At 45.7% G+C, this 15,049-nt stretch overlaps 1 long non-coding RNA gene across 1 annotated transcript; it reads left to right on the forward strand.

Moving 5' to 3' along the window:
- Nucleotides 1-374: 374 nt before the first annotated feature.
- LOC122175027 lies at nt 375-14,615 on the forward strand. Its single transcript, XR_006177295.1, has 4 exons — nt 375-505; nt 867-924; nt 1,008-1,161; nt 14,470-14,615. It is a non-coding gene; the product is annotated as an uncharacterized LOC122175027 (long non-coding RNA).
- The last annotated feature ends 434 nt before the right edge of the window (nt 14,616-15,049 follow it).

A 15,049-nucleotide genomic window follows, 5' to 3' on the forward strand; every position in this document is an offset into this window, starting at 1 on the left:
AATGAAATAAATGGATGGAAGGTGACAAAAAGAATAAGCTCTCAGGTTCAAGATGCCAACTAGCACAGACTAGCATAGAAATGTAATATGAAACATGCTGACTGAGATAGTTGTTTAATTGGTTATGGAATCATGGAATCATAGCATCGTTTGAACTTGAAAGGACCCTTAAAGGCCATGTAGTCCAATTCCCCTGTAATGAACAGGGATGTCTGCAGCTTGATCGGGGTGGTCATAGGCCCCTCCAGCCTGATCTTGACTGCCTCCAGAAAGGAGGGACTGAAGGATCATAAACTAGCTTAGTGCCTTGCCAGGGAGTTGCATACTTCCCATCTACCCCATGTTCTTTTCTTCTTCCTCTCCAGGATATGCACTTACTTCCTACTCATTTCTGCTGCTGGCCTGGAACAGACTGAAACATCTTTTTGGATCTGGAATATCAACAAAACATTCCCTGCTATCCTGTGCTTCGTATGTGTCTGCAGCTGATCATCGTGACCTAAGGGTAAGAGTCCTAGAACCTGGGGTGTGTCCTGCCAATTGCTTATAGACAGGTGAGAACACCTACCTGCCCCTGCTAGCCCTGCTGGCAAAGCTGTGGGAGCCCACAAGGAGGTAGCTGTGGGGTGAGCTGGTGCCCCCCTTGCATTGCTCTGTGTGGTGGCTGCTGAAAAGCTCCATTCCAGATGTAAGACATGAGACCCAGTACAAAACACAAGACATAGGAATGGTCAGGATGGAAAATGCATCTCAGTAAATACAAGTTAATAGGTGTGGCACACAAAGCCTCCTTTATCTTCAAGCAGCAAGATATGAAGTCAAAACTTACCACACCTCTAACCCATGTTCCCTTTCCCTGAGTCCAGAGGCTGCAAGAGAGCTCAGCAGATGTCAGGCCAGGCAGCCTAGCCCTGCAATGTCCAGGTGAGCAGCTGAACTTAAAAAACATGTCACGGTGATGAATGCTCTTGATACGGGGATGAAGACGACTGTGTTTGTGCCTCCAGGTAAAAAATGTGAAATGCTGAGAACCTCTATGCTGCCTACAGGGGATATAGAGCGGAGGGACAATTGCACAAGAGTGTTCATAGATCCAGCACAGAGAATGTGTGCAGGAGATGATTGTATCTGAGTCCTACAGTCCACAGCTGCAAGATAAAGGTACTGAAAGCTGGGGGAGGTCTGGGAGCCCATGACCCTGCTCAGGCTGACAAGTGGTAGTATGAACATTCAGTGAGCATTGGGTAAGCAGGAAAGAGGACAAAACAATGATATCCTCACCATCACTACTTTCATAGGGACTCCAAGCTCCGTTTCCTCTCCATGTGCATGCTGGTTCTGTTGTGCTAAAAGAACACGGTCAAGGAGCCTAGAGAAATGGTCACCTTGTGAGTCCGTTGTAGTGGGGGCTGAATTGCTTCACTGACTGTGTTAATGATGGGCTCAGCCATATTTCTAAATGGAGATATGTGGAGACATTTGAGGTGCCGGTCTCCCCCAGGCCCTATGTCATAGAATCATAGAATCACAGAATCGTAGAATGGCCTGGGTTGATAAGGACCACAATGGTCATCTAGTTTCAACCCCCTGCTATGTGCAGCATTGCCAACCACCAGACCAGCCTGCCCAGAGTCACATCCAGCCTGGCCTTGAATGCCTTCAAGGATGGGGCATCCACAATCTTCCCGGGCAAGCTGCAAGCCCTGTGTAGATGTATTAGGGTGTCCTCTCTCTGTATGACAGGGTCATATCCTGGAGATGATGGAACTTGAGCTGAATTCCTCAACCAGGAGATTATGGCTTGAGCAGGAGCCGAAACTCAACAGATCTCTATATTTCTATTTCATTTGTAGTAGCATGTCCATTTCCATAGAGACATAAGAATGCACAGGAACCAGACAAAAGCTGTGTCTGTCTCTGTGCTCTGTCTCCAGCAACAATCTCTTACACCTCCCTGCCCTCGTTAGAAATGCTGTTACAGGGAGCAATAAAAGGCATACAAATGAGGTGGCTTTTCAGTTCCCAAATATTCTTCTTTGTTTGTTTTGAGCTATAATAAAGTTGGTTGAAACCAACTTTCTTGAGGAGCCAGAGTAAAGCTGCATTTGCATCATAACTGAAAGGAGTTTGTTGGTTTATACTGGGAAGGGAAACCTCATCCTCTGTCCTAAGGAAAAATTTTGATGTAGTTTCATAATTAAAGCTTTCCTTATTCTAATTTCCTTACTGGAAGACATCTTCCTTGCCAGACAGGCTTGCATTGTTCTAGATGGTTTTTCACTGTTCCAGGTTGTATATGAGAGTACGGCAATTCCTTTCTGGATGAACCTGAAGGGAACCACATAGATGGTTCATCTTTCTGGCCTCCATCAATGGGAAATGGTCTCAGGTGGATGTTTTCTGTCAGATCCAGCTGCCTGGGCTATCAGAGCTAAAGATGTCATAGTTCAAGTGAATGCAGCAGGCTGCCTGGTGAGGTCTGCACCAGGATTCCCTGCCCTCTTAACCAAGCACAGTAAGGCATCTGTCACTGGAACTCATCATTTCACGTCAGGCTTTTAATATGACTGTGCACTGGCTCTGGCCATGAGAGGCAGATCCAGAGCATGGGGAGCTATCCTGCATGGCTAAGATCAGGGTAATACTTTCCATTCAGTATGAGTCACTGGGGCAACTTGTAGTAGCTGAATTTTGTGTCTTAGCTGGTATCAGCTCAGTTACTAAAACAATTAAATTTTCATTAAACCTCCTGGGCTTACTTGCAGCTTCTGAACCCCACCCAGCATAGAAGAGCAACTTTCTGTTGCCCTTTAACTTTGCATTCCCTTTCTTGTTTGCATTGCTTTAGGTACTCTCCAGCCAAATTGTTGCGTGACTGAGTCCTTTCCTCTTTTATATTTTGTGCTCTCTCAGGAAATGCTTACAGTGCTATTGGCCCCTCAGGAGGAAAGAAGCTGATGGGAGAGGAGAGGTCAAGCTAAGAATCCTGCTCTGAGTTGGAGTAACAGAAATAATAGCATCTGATCCCCAGGAGATCTACAGCTCAGTGCATCCCAGCACAGCTGCTACCCAACCAGCACATCTGGCCTTGGCCAGAAGAGTCTGGCTCTCCCCTCAGCCCTCCTGCATCCATAAATGATGTGGTCCGGAGAAGGGCTGTGGGATCACTGATTACCTCCTGTGCAAGCATTTTCTCTGGGTGACAATCTCCCACCTTCCCTCCTATTGAGGCTGGGTTTGCTGGGAGGAAAACCCATGGGACAGAAAGCAGCAAAGCAGGAGAGACTCTGGTCCTGAAGAAATGGTTCTTCTTCATTTCAGTTCAGTGACTTTAAAGCCTTGAATCCTATTCTCAGTGTGAGGGAATGGGTTTGAAGAATCAAAAAGAATCAAAAAAAGAGACTCACACAATGAGGGAGACCTCACTGTGGCCTTCCAGTATTTGAAGAGAGCATATAAACAGGAGGGGGAACGGCTGTTTACAAGTGTGGACAGTGATAGGACAAGGGGGAATGGTTTTAAACTGAAACAGAGGAGGTTTAGGCGAGACACTAGGAGGAAGTTTTTCACTCAGGGGTGGTGAGGCACTGGAACAGGTTGCCCAAGGAGATTGTGGATGCCCCATCCCTGGAGGCATTCAAGGCCAGGCTGGATGTGGCTCTGGGAGCCTGGGCTGGTGGTTGGCGACTCTGCACATAGCAGGGAGGTTGAAACTCGATGATCTTTGTGGTCCTTTTCAACCCAGCCCATCTTATGATTCTATGATGGTACGATTCTATGATCTCCCCTGAGCTATACAACCCCCGACAAACACCTAGGATTGAGTCCTGAATTCCCTTGCAAGGCATTGCTTCAAAGAGAAATACGGGGGTAAAAAACATTATGTATTTATAATCCAGGGAAGAATAAGTGGGAGCAGAAAGTCTCAGAGTGGCAGTCTGTGGGTCCTCCCTCTTGCAGGAGTTGTGTCGGGGAGGAGCGCTCTCCCTGTTAATGCTATAGGGCACGCCCGGCCCCTGCCAGCTGCCTGGAAGTGAGGAGTAGCAATGCAGAGCTTTCCCACGCTGGAGACCCTTTGTAGGTCTGGGCAGGAGCCTGTGTGTGCCTTCAAAGCAGAGAGAGCAGCAGCACCGCCCTGCCCCTAGGCGGGCAGGGAGAGGTTGTGCGCTGAAGATAGTGTCATGTACTACAGAGACAGACTGTACAAAACATTTGCTATTCAATCCTTTTGGTATTTTCCCTTCCCATGACCTGTTCTATGCTCAGCCCTCATATGCATCTCTTCCGTATTTCAGTGCCTTTGAGATTAATTTGTCTTCCATGTTTCATCCTCTTTCATTAGGGCATTCTCCCTGTTGCTTTTCTTCCTCTTTGGTCTTTTTCCCTCTGTCCTCCTGTTCCTTCTGCCTGGTAATCCAGCAGAGCCCCCGGCCCCTTGTCTGCCTATGGCTCACTGGGGATAGGATAAGCCGCTGTGGAACAATCCAGGAGCTGGGGCCACGTGGGAGCTGGGAGCTCTTGCTCTGGGCTACTATCCAGACACGTTTTGCTGAGGTGTCCTCATAGTACATTCCCAGCATTTTATCAAAGAGGTGACGCTGTCACGGGTTTGTTTATCATTTCCCTTCAGGGCATGGTCTCTTCATGGCTTCTTCCTTCCATTTTTGAGGAGGAAATGTTTGCAGTTCTGTCAGCCCCTGGGAGGAAAGTAAGTTACAAAGGGAGCAGGGCTAATGAAAGTTTTTTCCTGAGCAAAGGTAACACTGCTTTATGGTCACCTATGCCCTGAACATGTGGGAACAAAGCTCAGCACTCGAGGACACTGAGCGGGGAGCTAGTCACCAGAGGAATGAGCAGGGCATCAGGGACATGGCCATTGTGCAGAGACACTTTTGTCTCTGTTCCTCCAGCAGCTCCTCTCTCCACCACCCTTCGCGGTCTCTGACACTGATGGGTTCTTGACTCCTGCCATGCCCAAACCTTACGTCTCTGACACATCTCCTCCTCACACGCCTCCTGTGCACTTGCTTGGCTGTTTCAGCTGAGCTTCGAGCAAATCTGTCCTGCCCCTTCCTTCATCTTCCTCTTTTGTTGAATCACAGAATTGCAGGGGTTGGAATGACCTCAAGAGATCATCGAATCCAACTGCCCTGTGATAGCAGGCTCCCTACAATAGGTTGCACAGGTAGGCATCCAGGCAGGTCTTGAATATGTCCAGAGAAGAATACTCCACAGCCTCTCTGGGCAGCCTGTTCCTGTGCTCTGTCACCCTTACAGTAAAGAAGTTTTTCCTCACGTTCATACGGAACTTCCTGTATTTCCTTTTGTGCCCGTTGCCCCTTGTCCTATCACTTGGAACCACCAAAAAAAGCCCAACCCCATCCATATGACTCCTGCCCAACAGATATCTATAAGCATTGATGAGATTCCCTCCTCACCCTTCTCTTCACAGCCCCAGCTCTAAGCTTTTCCTCATATGGGAGATGCTCCAGTGCCACAGCCATCTCTGTGTCCCTCCACTGGACTCTGCAGTAGTTCCCTTTCTTTATGAACTGGGCAGCCCAGAACTGGGCACAGTGCTGCAGATGTATTCTCACCAGGACAGAGAGAAGGAGGATCACCTCCCTCGACCCACTGGCCATGCTCTTTTTAATGCATCCTAGGATACCATTGGCCTTCTTGGCCACAGGGGCATACTGCTGGATCATGGGCTCACTGAAGACAATGCCAGTGTCAGGGAGGGACACATGAAGGACTTTCTTTATATAGACGGATGTAAACCCCTGTCCCATGGTGCTCCATGCCATGGCTGTGACCTGGGGCACGCAGACCCCAGACTGGTTTCTGCTTTATTTATTCCAGCAGAAGATCTGTATCTTTGTCACTGTGTCAAGAAGACCTGCACATGTATGAGTAAAACAAAACAAAAAGAGACTCTCAGGGTCCTTTGAGAGGATTTGCATTTTGGGAGTCCTCTATTATTTTCTACTGCATCATCTTTTCCTTCTGTACCCCCTAATGTCTGCACTGTTTTGGGAACATGACAGAACACTGCACTGAGGAACTCACTTAAGAGCCAGGAGAAAGAATGTAAAATGCAACAAATGTTGGAAAACAAGGAAATCTTGTTTCATGATGTGAGTCCTTGCTACTAATTTTAGCCTTCTATTATTCTCAAGTTTGGTGTCATTGATGTCCTGTGCTGAAAGTGGCAGATAGGTGACTCTGGGGAAAGATGTGGGTTGCAGATAAGCTCTTGAATATAGCTTGCAGCACAGGTTATAGACCAGATCCTAGTCCTGGATGCTGAGCTAACATGATATTCTTCATCTCATGTTTTTGCCACCTGTGCTTTCCATGAAGAGGGAAGTTAGGATCATAGAACAATTAAGGTTGGAAAAGATTGCTAAGATCACCTAGTCCAACTGCTGACCCATCACTACCATGGCAACTAACCCACGTCCCTGAAGATACCCACACAGCAAGTGGTCTCTCCTGCAAGGTGTGACTTTGCTGTTGGACACCTGCAGTGAGGAGATGACTTCTGCCTGGTTTTCTCAGGAACCCAGGTGCAAAATAGCTTGTTTTTGATAAGAGACTCTGGATCTCCTGAAGCCTCTGGGAATTGGAAAGATGAAGTAGTCACATCACTGTTGTATAAATCCTCCAGGATAGTACTGGAAAGCAGTCAGCTGTGATAGCAGGGCTGTAGATTTCTGAAACATTTTTTCTTGGAAAATTGTCATAGAATCAGAGAATCACTGAATGAATGGGGTTGAAAGGGGCTTCAAAGAGCATCCAGCTCCAACCCCCTGCTGTGGCAGGGTTGCCAACCACTAGATCAGGTGCTATATCATGTTGCCCAGGGCACCATCTAGTCCTCCAGTTTAAAATGGAATTGATGAAAATATGGCTGGGCTTTTCAGAGTGAAAAAAAAAAACAAAACCTGCTTTGGCTAAGCAGGTTACTCTTTCATGGAGCTCCAATCTGGTTAGATACAGTCCTCTCAGTATTCAGGTGCTGATTGCTGTGGTTCAGTTTTTATTCATTTTCCCCTATGTGGAAATACACACATGGTGGGGAGAGAAGTGAAAAGGAAAAGAAGAATTAGTGATAGCAGCTTTTCAGTAGCTCTGCAAAGAAAAACCTCTCATGGATTTCTTTCCTTTTACTAGGTAAGGAATTTATTTTACTTTTAGCCCTAAAAGCCAGAGCATAAGCTAACTTGCCTACCTTTCTGCTCAGCACCAAGCCCTTCCCATTCTCAGATCCTCCTGGTTGTTTCGGGGTGTCATTTGCCTCTCAGGCAAACCAGACTCAAATACTTAATCTTGATTCATTGCTTTTGTCAGCACTGAAAATTGAGCTCTGTGTGTCTGTGCTGTTACTCATTGCTGAGAAGGAGAAGATAATTATATTGGTATTTCTGGTTTTGAAGGAAAATGTGTGTTGTTCCAGGGAGTAAAAAGCACTGGTGCAAGATCCAGATGCAGACTCATAACCACACGCCCAGAACCTGGAGTTGTTAGATGCCTGATTGTGTATCCTTGGTGCCGTTCTTATCTTGCACGTTTTTTCGTCATCTTCGTTGTTCTGTCTCTCACGAGAAATGAAAAATGAGCAAGGAGGACAGGGATAAAATCTTCAAGGCCCTGGAGAACTTGTAGGTGAATCACATCAATTCTCTCCAAACATGAGGCAAACACAATGCTGTCACTAGGAGAGACGCTGGAGAGGTTATGCCAGGAAGAGGCTGGTTTTGTGGGAAGGATTAAATGAAGTGAAGGAGCAGGGTGGAGAAGGAAATTGACTTTCTTGATGCTGCTTCCTCACCCAAGTCCTCTCATCATCCTTCATAAGGGATGTTAGGATGTGGTGTTGATGGGTCTCCTGTGCCTGTTATCCCAGGCATAACACAAATAACTTACAGTTTGTGCTAACACGTGGTTAGTATAAGGAACACTGCCGTCCACAGGAAAGGCAAAAGCCACAGGTACAAACCTCTTCTCTTGGGTGTGGAGAAGGTGTTTATTCCACACTTCCCATTACCAGATGCCCAAGGCCATGGCCTCAAAGCTGCACCCCCAGAATGCTTCATCTCTCTGCGCAAAGGACAAAACTGTGGCCTCCTCTGCTAAGTGCTTGGTCTTCAGGTGTGTTCACCAGCCCCTAATTCACTTCGGCCAAAAGACCTCAGGTTTGTAATGAGATGCATGCTTTGTCTAGAGATCATCTGCAGTGATGCCTATGGGTAGCTACTGGCTGACAGTTGTGGGTGTCATTCAGTGAAGATGTGGGATCTGGTGTAAGTTGACAACTATCCTTTGTTCTCTGCCATTCTCCCCGCCGCTGTGTTTTTCACTTTCTTAGTTGATCTTTCCTTTCCTTCTTTGCATTCAAGGCTGGACAAGTTTCCTTTTGGGGCAGCTCCCTATCTGGCTCTTGAGTGTCTTTTATTGATCAAGCTCCTGAGGTTCCAGAGACCTGTGGAAAGTGAATGTGACATGCAAAGCCTGTGCCAGAGAGCACTGTGAGATTACTTGCACTGCATGTTCCAGCCTTGCCAAGGCAGAATGCCTCCTCCCAGCATGGCTTTGTGGGTGGCTTTATGGACTGGACCTAGCAGCTAGAACTGATCCCATGGGAGTCATTACCTGGCTCCCTCTGTGCTGAACTCGAGAGATGTGGGCAATCAAGCTTTTTGCAGAATTTTCCAATTTCCTAAGAAGCTCACATTTGGCTAAAAAGTGTAAAAATATTGATTCACTCTACTGTTAATTGTTGCCTATCCAACCAGAGAGGCTTTGAGATTCCTCCTTAGCCTTATTTTCCCTAGATTATTGCCAAAGTGTTTGTCTATTTCTTCCTTCCCTCTTCTTTCTGTTTTCATAATGCAGAACAAGACAGTCATGGATGTGGGCTTTGCTGTACCTCATGGTGTTGGGGGACACAAATCTCTTCCACAAGGCACTGAGAGCTGAAGGATCAGCCTTACAGGCAGTGGTGTTAACCACTGCAAGGAGAAGGGCAGAGGATGGGAGGTTTTCTAGGGATCTTTTGAGTGAACTGCCCCATGAGTAGGGAGCATGGAATAAAAGATGACGGTGCATCTTTGAAAACCAGTAGGTGATGTTGAAGTCTGCCTGTGCTATCCAGGGTTGGGAGCCTGCTCCTCTATGGTAACCACTGTTGGCTTCCCAGTGGAGTTCAACTGGCTGAAGGAAGTGAGTAAATGTCTTCATGCCTGAAATAACTTCCCATCACCTCAGTGTCTCATAGACCCTTCCAGCTCTATGCTCAGTCCTTGGCAGTATAGGCATAAGGTCCTTGAAAGTGCTGCCAGGATGGGTGCTACCATGCCAAGTCTTTGCTCAGCTTCTATGGCACCATTCACCCACAACTGGCTTTTGTTCTCCCAGCCATGTTTAGACACTTTTTCTTTGGGAATCTGATTTGGAAAAACATTTCTGGAGCAATTTTTTTTTTTTTTTTTTTTGACCACTGTTTTTGTCATTGCTTTTGGTCTGGTTGGACTCAGGCATGATGAGAATTCAGATTTCTTGATTTTCTTTCCCCTTTGATACATCCTGGGCTACAGACATGTGAACAGCAGTAATAAAGACATTACAGCTTAATGAGTTGTGGTGAGCTGTGTTGTCCCAGCCCATCCAATGATATGTCAGTACATAATTTGTAGCTGTCTGTTTATCTGTGGATTCACTACACCAATAAATGATCTGCTATTCCTGGCTAAGGCAATGCTCTTATTTGGCTTACACTGAGTAAAGGTGTTGGATGAGAAACCCACAGTTTGCATCTTGATGCTGTTCCAAACGGAACCAGAGCCACTGCAGGTCACTGGCTTTGTATAAATCAGAGTACAGCTTCCCTGGGGCCCCTGGGGACTTTCCCTAATCTTACTGCAATTCAAAGAGCTTTTCGGGCTAACATGTCTTTTTCACATTCTATTTGCATTACGTGCACATAGCACAGTCCATACAGGTGAATAAAGTACAGCTTGTAACACTTTCGTTCCCTGGACTATTGTGATATCATGGGCAGGAGAGAGCATTAGCACACCCATTGGACTGCCTTCTTGGGGTGACAGTTAATTCAACAAGAACTGCAATGTTAGTCAAGCTAAAGAAAAGTAAATAAAGAATTTGTCTACAATAGCCAAACAAATAGAAGAGTTGAATAGGCTGGAGGAAAAGATGAATAAGAGAAACTCACACTTTGTGCAAGTCATCCCGAAGTTTGCTTGCATGAACTTTCTCACTATCCCAGCATCTATTTCTCTACCTACTCTGTTGCCTCTCTGCTTATGCAAGCTGCATCAATTGCTCAAGGGAGCAAATGCAGATCTCAGTATTCATTTTCCTTTTGTACCCAGACCCAAGGCCAAGTTACATTCAGATTCAGATCTTGCTTCCTCTCTCTGCAAATGACCTTGATCAGGAAGAAATCTTTTCCCTGTGAAATGATTTAATTTAAATTGTTATCAAATTGGTGGGGCAGGACACTTCTCCCACACGCAGCAGCACACGTGGCTCACGACAAGCTTTGGATTAAGACTGACACAGTAGTAAACCGAGAGTGATTTGGCAGAGGGTGACTGATCCCTAATTTAGATTTTGAAGTCTGCGGTCATTCACTCATACACACAGTGTACTACACAGACAGGAGACTTGCAGTTAGGACTCTACAGATCTGTGTTTGGCCCAAAATACAAACTTAGATGGTATCTTGGATTACAGGTGGACTACTCTTGGTAGTGGTGCCAGTCTGAGCACTGTCTGCCACAGATCACTCACATCTGTTTCCAAAATGGCATGGGAAATTTCAGAACTGACCTGTCTGAAATCAAATCCCAGACAAATCTGACTAATTTCTCAATGAAAGCAATTCCCCGCTGGTAAGCTGATGAGAAGATAGACTGCATGAGTTTTGGTCAGAAGAGGTCTCTGGGATCTCCCCTCCAGCCTTCTGCTTGGACTAGCTGGGCTATCCCCAGTGCTCAAGCAGGTTGGCTCTGTATTTACTTACCCACCTCTGTAGCTGCCCTTCAACTCATTGTTGGCTTTTATCCCCTTTCAGCCTCTTCCTTGCTAGACTGAGCAATCCCAGCTCCCTCACACTCTGCTAATGGGACTGGTGGTCTGTATTCCTTGTCCTGGCAGCCCTCCCCCATTGTTATTTCTTGATATCTCCCTTGATTTGGGTTAGACAACACAGACAGAAGATCTCACTGTCCTGGCACAGTCCAGTATGAGGTTTGCCAATTTGAGGTGAGGCTCATATTCAGCCTGACAATAAGGTAACGTGACTGTGGGAAGAGGGCAGGAGTGTTCTTCATCCATACCTGCTCTGATGATGGACCCTGCTCTTCAGGCTCAGCAGACTGATAGTGTGGGTGCACAGCTTGCACACCAGATGTGGCTCATGCTGAAGGACAGCTTTTCAGCTATTTGTGAATAAATAACCACAGCAGCAGACTCACACTCAAAGAGATCTCAAGGAAAATCCCAATTGCTTCACGAAGAGAGGTGTCTTAACCCTTCCCTCTGATTTGCTCCTCAGCACAATGTCCCAGAAGCATGCTAAGGAAAATGTGGGAAGCACCATCATTATACACGATATCTATGTTGTTTGTGGTCTGTAAAGATCTCACCAGATATCACTGAGTATGTTTGCTCTGATACCCTGGGAAAATTCCAGTGCAGTTAATTGCCTCCTGTCTAATTCAATTCACATTTAATAAAGTGGCAACATTCAAGCTAAAGCCTGCAGGATAGATGAGTGGTGGGAATCAGAGCTGTGCAAAAAAAAAGATTGGGAAGAAGAGGTACAAATCCATTGCAAATCAGTGTTTGCAAATCAGGAAAAGACTCCTTCCCCTGCCCCAGAAAGTCCAGGATCAATTCTTCTTTTTCTGAGCTCTGCCAGCCAGAAAGTGTGGGAAGAAATACTGGGATGAGGTTCTTCTACAAGGTTGAGGCCATAAACCATCCTGGCATATATTGTGCTATGAGAGATGCAACAAATTCATCTGCAAAACCCTTCACTTGCAAACGTTACAACAGAGACTCCCCTGTTCTCACCAGACTGTTGTATGTGTTATATGGACCTTTATTTTCATGCTGTCACTCATAGAGAAAAATTTTTAGCTTTCCAGCTCTCAGGGAGAGCACTGATAGTGTGAGCATACAACTGTTTTGAAATGTTCAGTCTCTGCATTGCAGACCTGACACCATTTGCATCTAGTGTCCCAGATCTGCATATTCAGATCTTATCTGAAGCAGAGGGGAAGCAGAAATACTGTCAGGATAGTTGGAGATGGGCATGCAGAGGGGTAAAAAAGTCCATCCCATCTTAAACATGGCTAAGATGACACTTGCTGTTGTACTGCATATTCCTATACAGTCCTGCCTTCCCAAACATAAGCTGAAGTTCTCCCTGGAAGTGCAAAAGGAAAAATCTCTGCCCTAGCAGCAGCTTGCTCCAAGTTTTTTGAGATCATATCTACTGTGTTTATTAGTTTTCTTAATAAATTGGCAGCCTTGGTGTGCTCTGAGCCAGGTACATTTGCTGAAAGATTTATCAGAGATCCTCCAGGCCCAGATAGGTCAAGGCGGGGTAAGAAGACAGTAACAACTGCTCCATATCAGGATCTTATCTTTGCTTTTAGATCCACGAGGTGCTGCATGCAGGCAAAGAGGGATACATCTCCCTTGCCTCCGGCATGAAGTTGTACCACTACAATTCATCTACTAAATGTAAAATTAGACAACTCCTCAGCGGTCTCCCAGTGTTGACATCCTCTGATTTTCTCCCCCATGAGGCACCTGGCTTCCTGTTGCTTATCCCATTGCCAGTTGTCAGTCCTCCCCTGCCTTCTTTCCAGAAATCATGCCAAGACTGTCACTGCTCAGACAATATCTGTCCCAGGGCAGGCATTGCCTCTGTGAACAAGACAACCTATGAATTGTGATGGAAAATGGATGACACTCAGCCCACTGCTTGGCTGCCTTGGGATCATTCTCCAACTTACGTCCAGTCCTGAAAATCCAGTCATCACCCCACTGAAAAACAGCCACTTAGATAATCCTCAAAGCAAAAGTGCTGTCTACCCACGCAGCTCTGGACCTCCATCTCCCAGCTCTGTTCTTCTGTAAGAGAACAGCTGCTTGTGAATTCCTGATGATGGCTGGAGTTAGTCACCCTCTAAAGGAAAGTTCAGAGCCTTCAACTGATTTCTGAGCCCTGAGAACAGACCTGCTGCAGGCATTTTGTCTCTGCAAATATAGGAGGAGAAAACAGAGTAGGACACAACTAGATCATTCCATTTCAATCCAAATTGAATCAATTACTCATCCAACCATGCTCTTCTTGTTATGCTCTTAAGGGATATTCTCACCTAAGTGATTTCTGAGCCAGAGTCTTATTTAGAGGGTGTGTTATAATTCAATTAGCAAGCTGGAACAGCTCTCCCTGGCAAGTTTGAGGTATTGAAAGGAGCTTGGCTTCACTGGATGAAGATAATTGGGGAGATTGGATGAAGGAGAAAGAAAAGAGAGGAGAAAGCTGGTTTCATCTAGTTGTGCATACAATATGAAATGTTAAGTAATCATGTATCTTGTAGTAATGATTCATCTCAGAGATGCCTTATGAAAATTCTAGGCTAGTTGAGTCTTGCAGTCATGCTCTAGGCTGAAGTAAGGAGAGTAAACATCTCTGGCTTTGAGGTCTTGTTAAATATTGTGTAAGAGAACTGAATCCCTTCTCCCATCCCACATGGAGGCTAACTCTGGAGGTATCAGCCTGCCTGCTTGGGCTCTCAAAACAGCAGGAGCAGTGACTGCTGGTGGAAGGCATCCTTGAAATTAGATGTCTTTGGCAGTGGAAAACGTGGGGCTTTGCCAGCAGACTGCTTTTGACAAAGTCTTATCTTGCCCGACGTAACCTTGGCATAGCCCAAATATGAGTTACATTAATAAGACATTTCCTCTGGGGACCAAATTGTTTGGATCAGTACACTGGCCTTTTGTCAGATTACAGAATTTTAATCGCAGCATTGAGTGTTTTGTTTTGTTTTGTTTTGTTTTTTTTCATCTTTTCCTCATCCTCCCTCATGGAAACCCATTCCTCTGACTGCAAAAGTATTGTAGTTTATTCCTTAATAGTCAGCCCAGCTGAGGAGAGGAGCCAAAGTTATATGCACTTTGTGTTAATGGCAGAATGTTAAATAAGCATCATGTTTTTAGATTTTTATTATTATTATTTTTTTCCAAGAACGTGTAGAAAGCCAAAACCTAGAGAGCCGGAGGCATAGGAAGGTCTGTGAAATTGAAATCTCCAGTTGATTCCTGGAATGAGGATGTCTTCTCATTTATTTGGGTATCCAAGTGTATAGTGACTTCAGTTCAGTCACGTATGACAAGAAATTAATCTTCCTGCCTTCCTTGCAGGAGGAGCACTGAATTGATGTTCATGATGGAGATGCACGTACCTCTGGAAGGATGAACCTGGGACCACACCAGAAATCCCACCAAGAGCTAATGATGGGAATGGGATTTGTGCTTCCACAGTACCAGGTCTGGATGCTGATGGATCATTCCACAAAAGGGATCTGGAGAAAACCAGGTCTGAGTTTTGAATAAATTTCAGTTCATTTAGCCAGAATGCCTAATATAGGTGTTAGGCAGCAGGTATATTTTCATACACTCCTGACCCAGCATACACCACATTGAAGACAGTGTTAACAGTGTAATTCCCTGCCAACATCAGCCAAGCTAAACCTGGGTTGCTGCCACCTTGTCCTCTCTGCTCTGTGCCTGCCAATAGAAAGAGCTGGCTTTCTGCCTACCCAACTCCATCTGCAAGAACCCTTCAGCTCTGACAGAACAATATGGGAGGAAATATCTATTCCTTGACCCAGAAAAAAAGTCAGGTCAAGTTCTGTATTTCTGCAGCACTTCCCACCTTGTTCATAAATATCAAGTCTTGGTGGGTACAGACCTATGTGGAACACAAAAGCTATTCTCTTGT

The sequence above is a fragment of the Lagopus leucura genome, unplaced genomic scaffold (assembly GCF_019238085.1).
Source record: "Lagopus leucura isolate 7727_CA_CO unplaced genomic scaffold, USGS_WTPT01 Super-Scaffold_650, whole genome shotgun sequence".
NCBI lineage: Eukaryota > Metazoa > Chordata > Aves > Galliformes > Phasianidae > Lagopus > Lagopus leucura.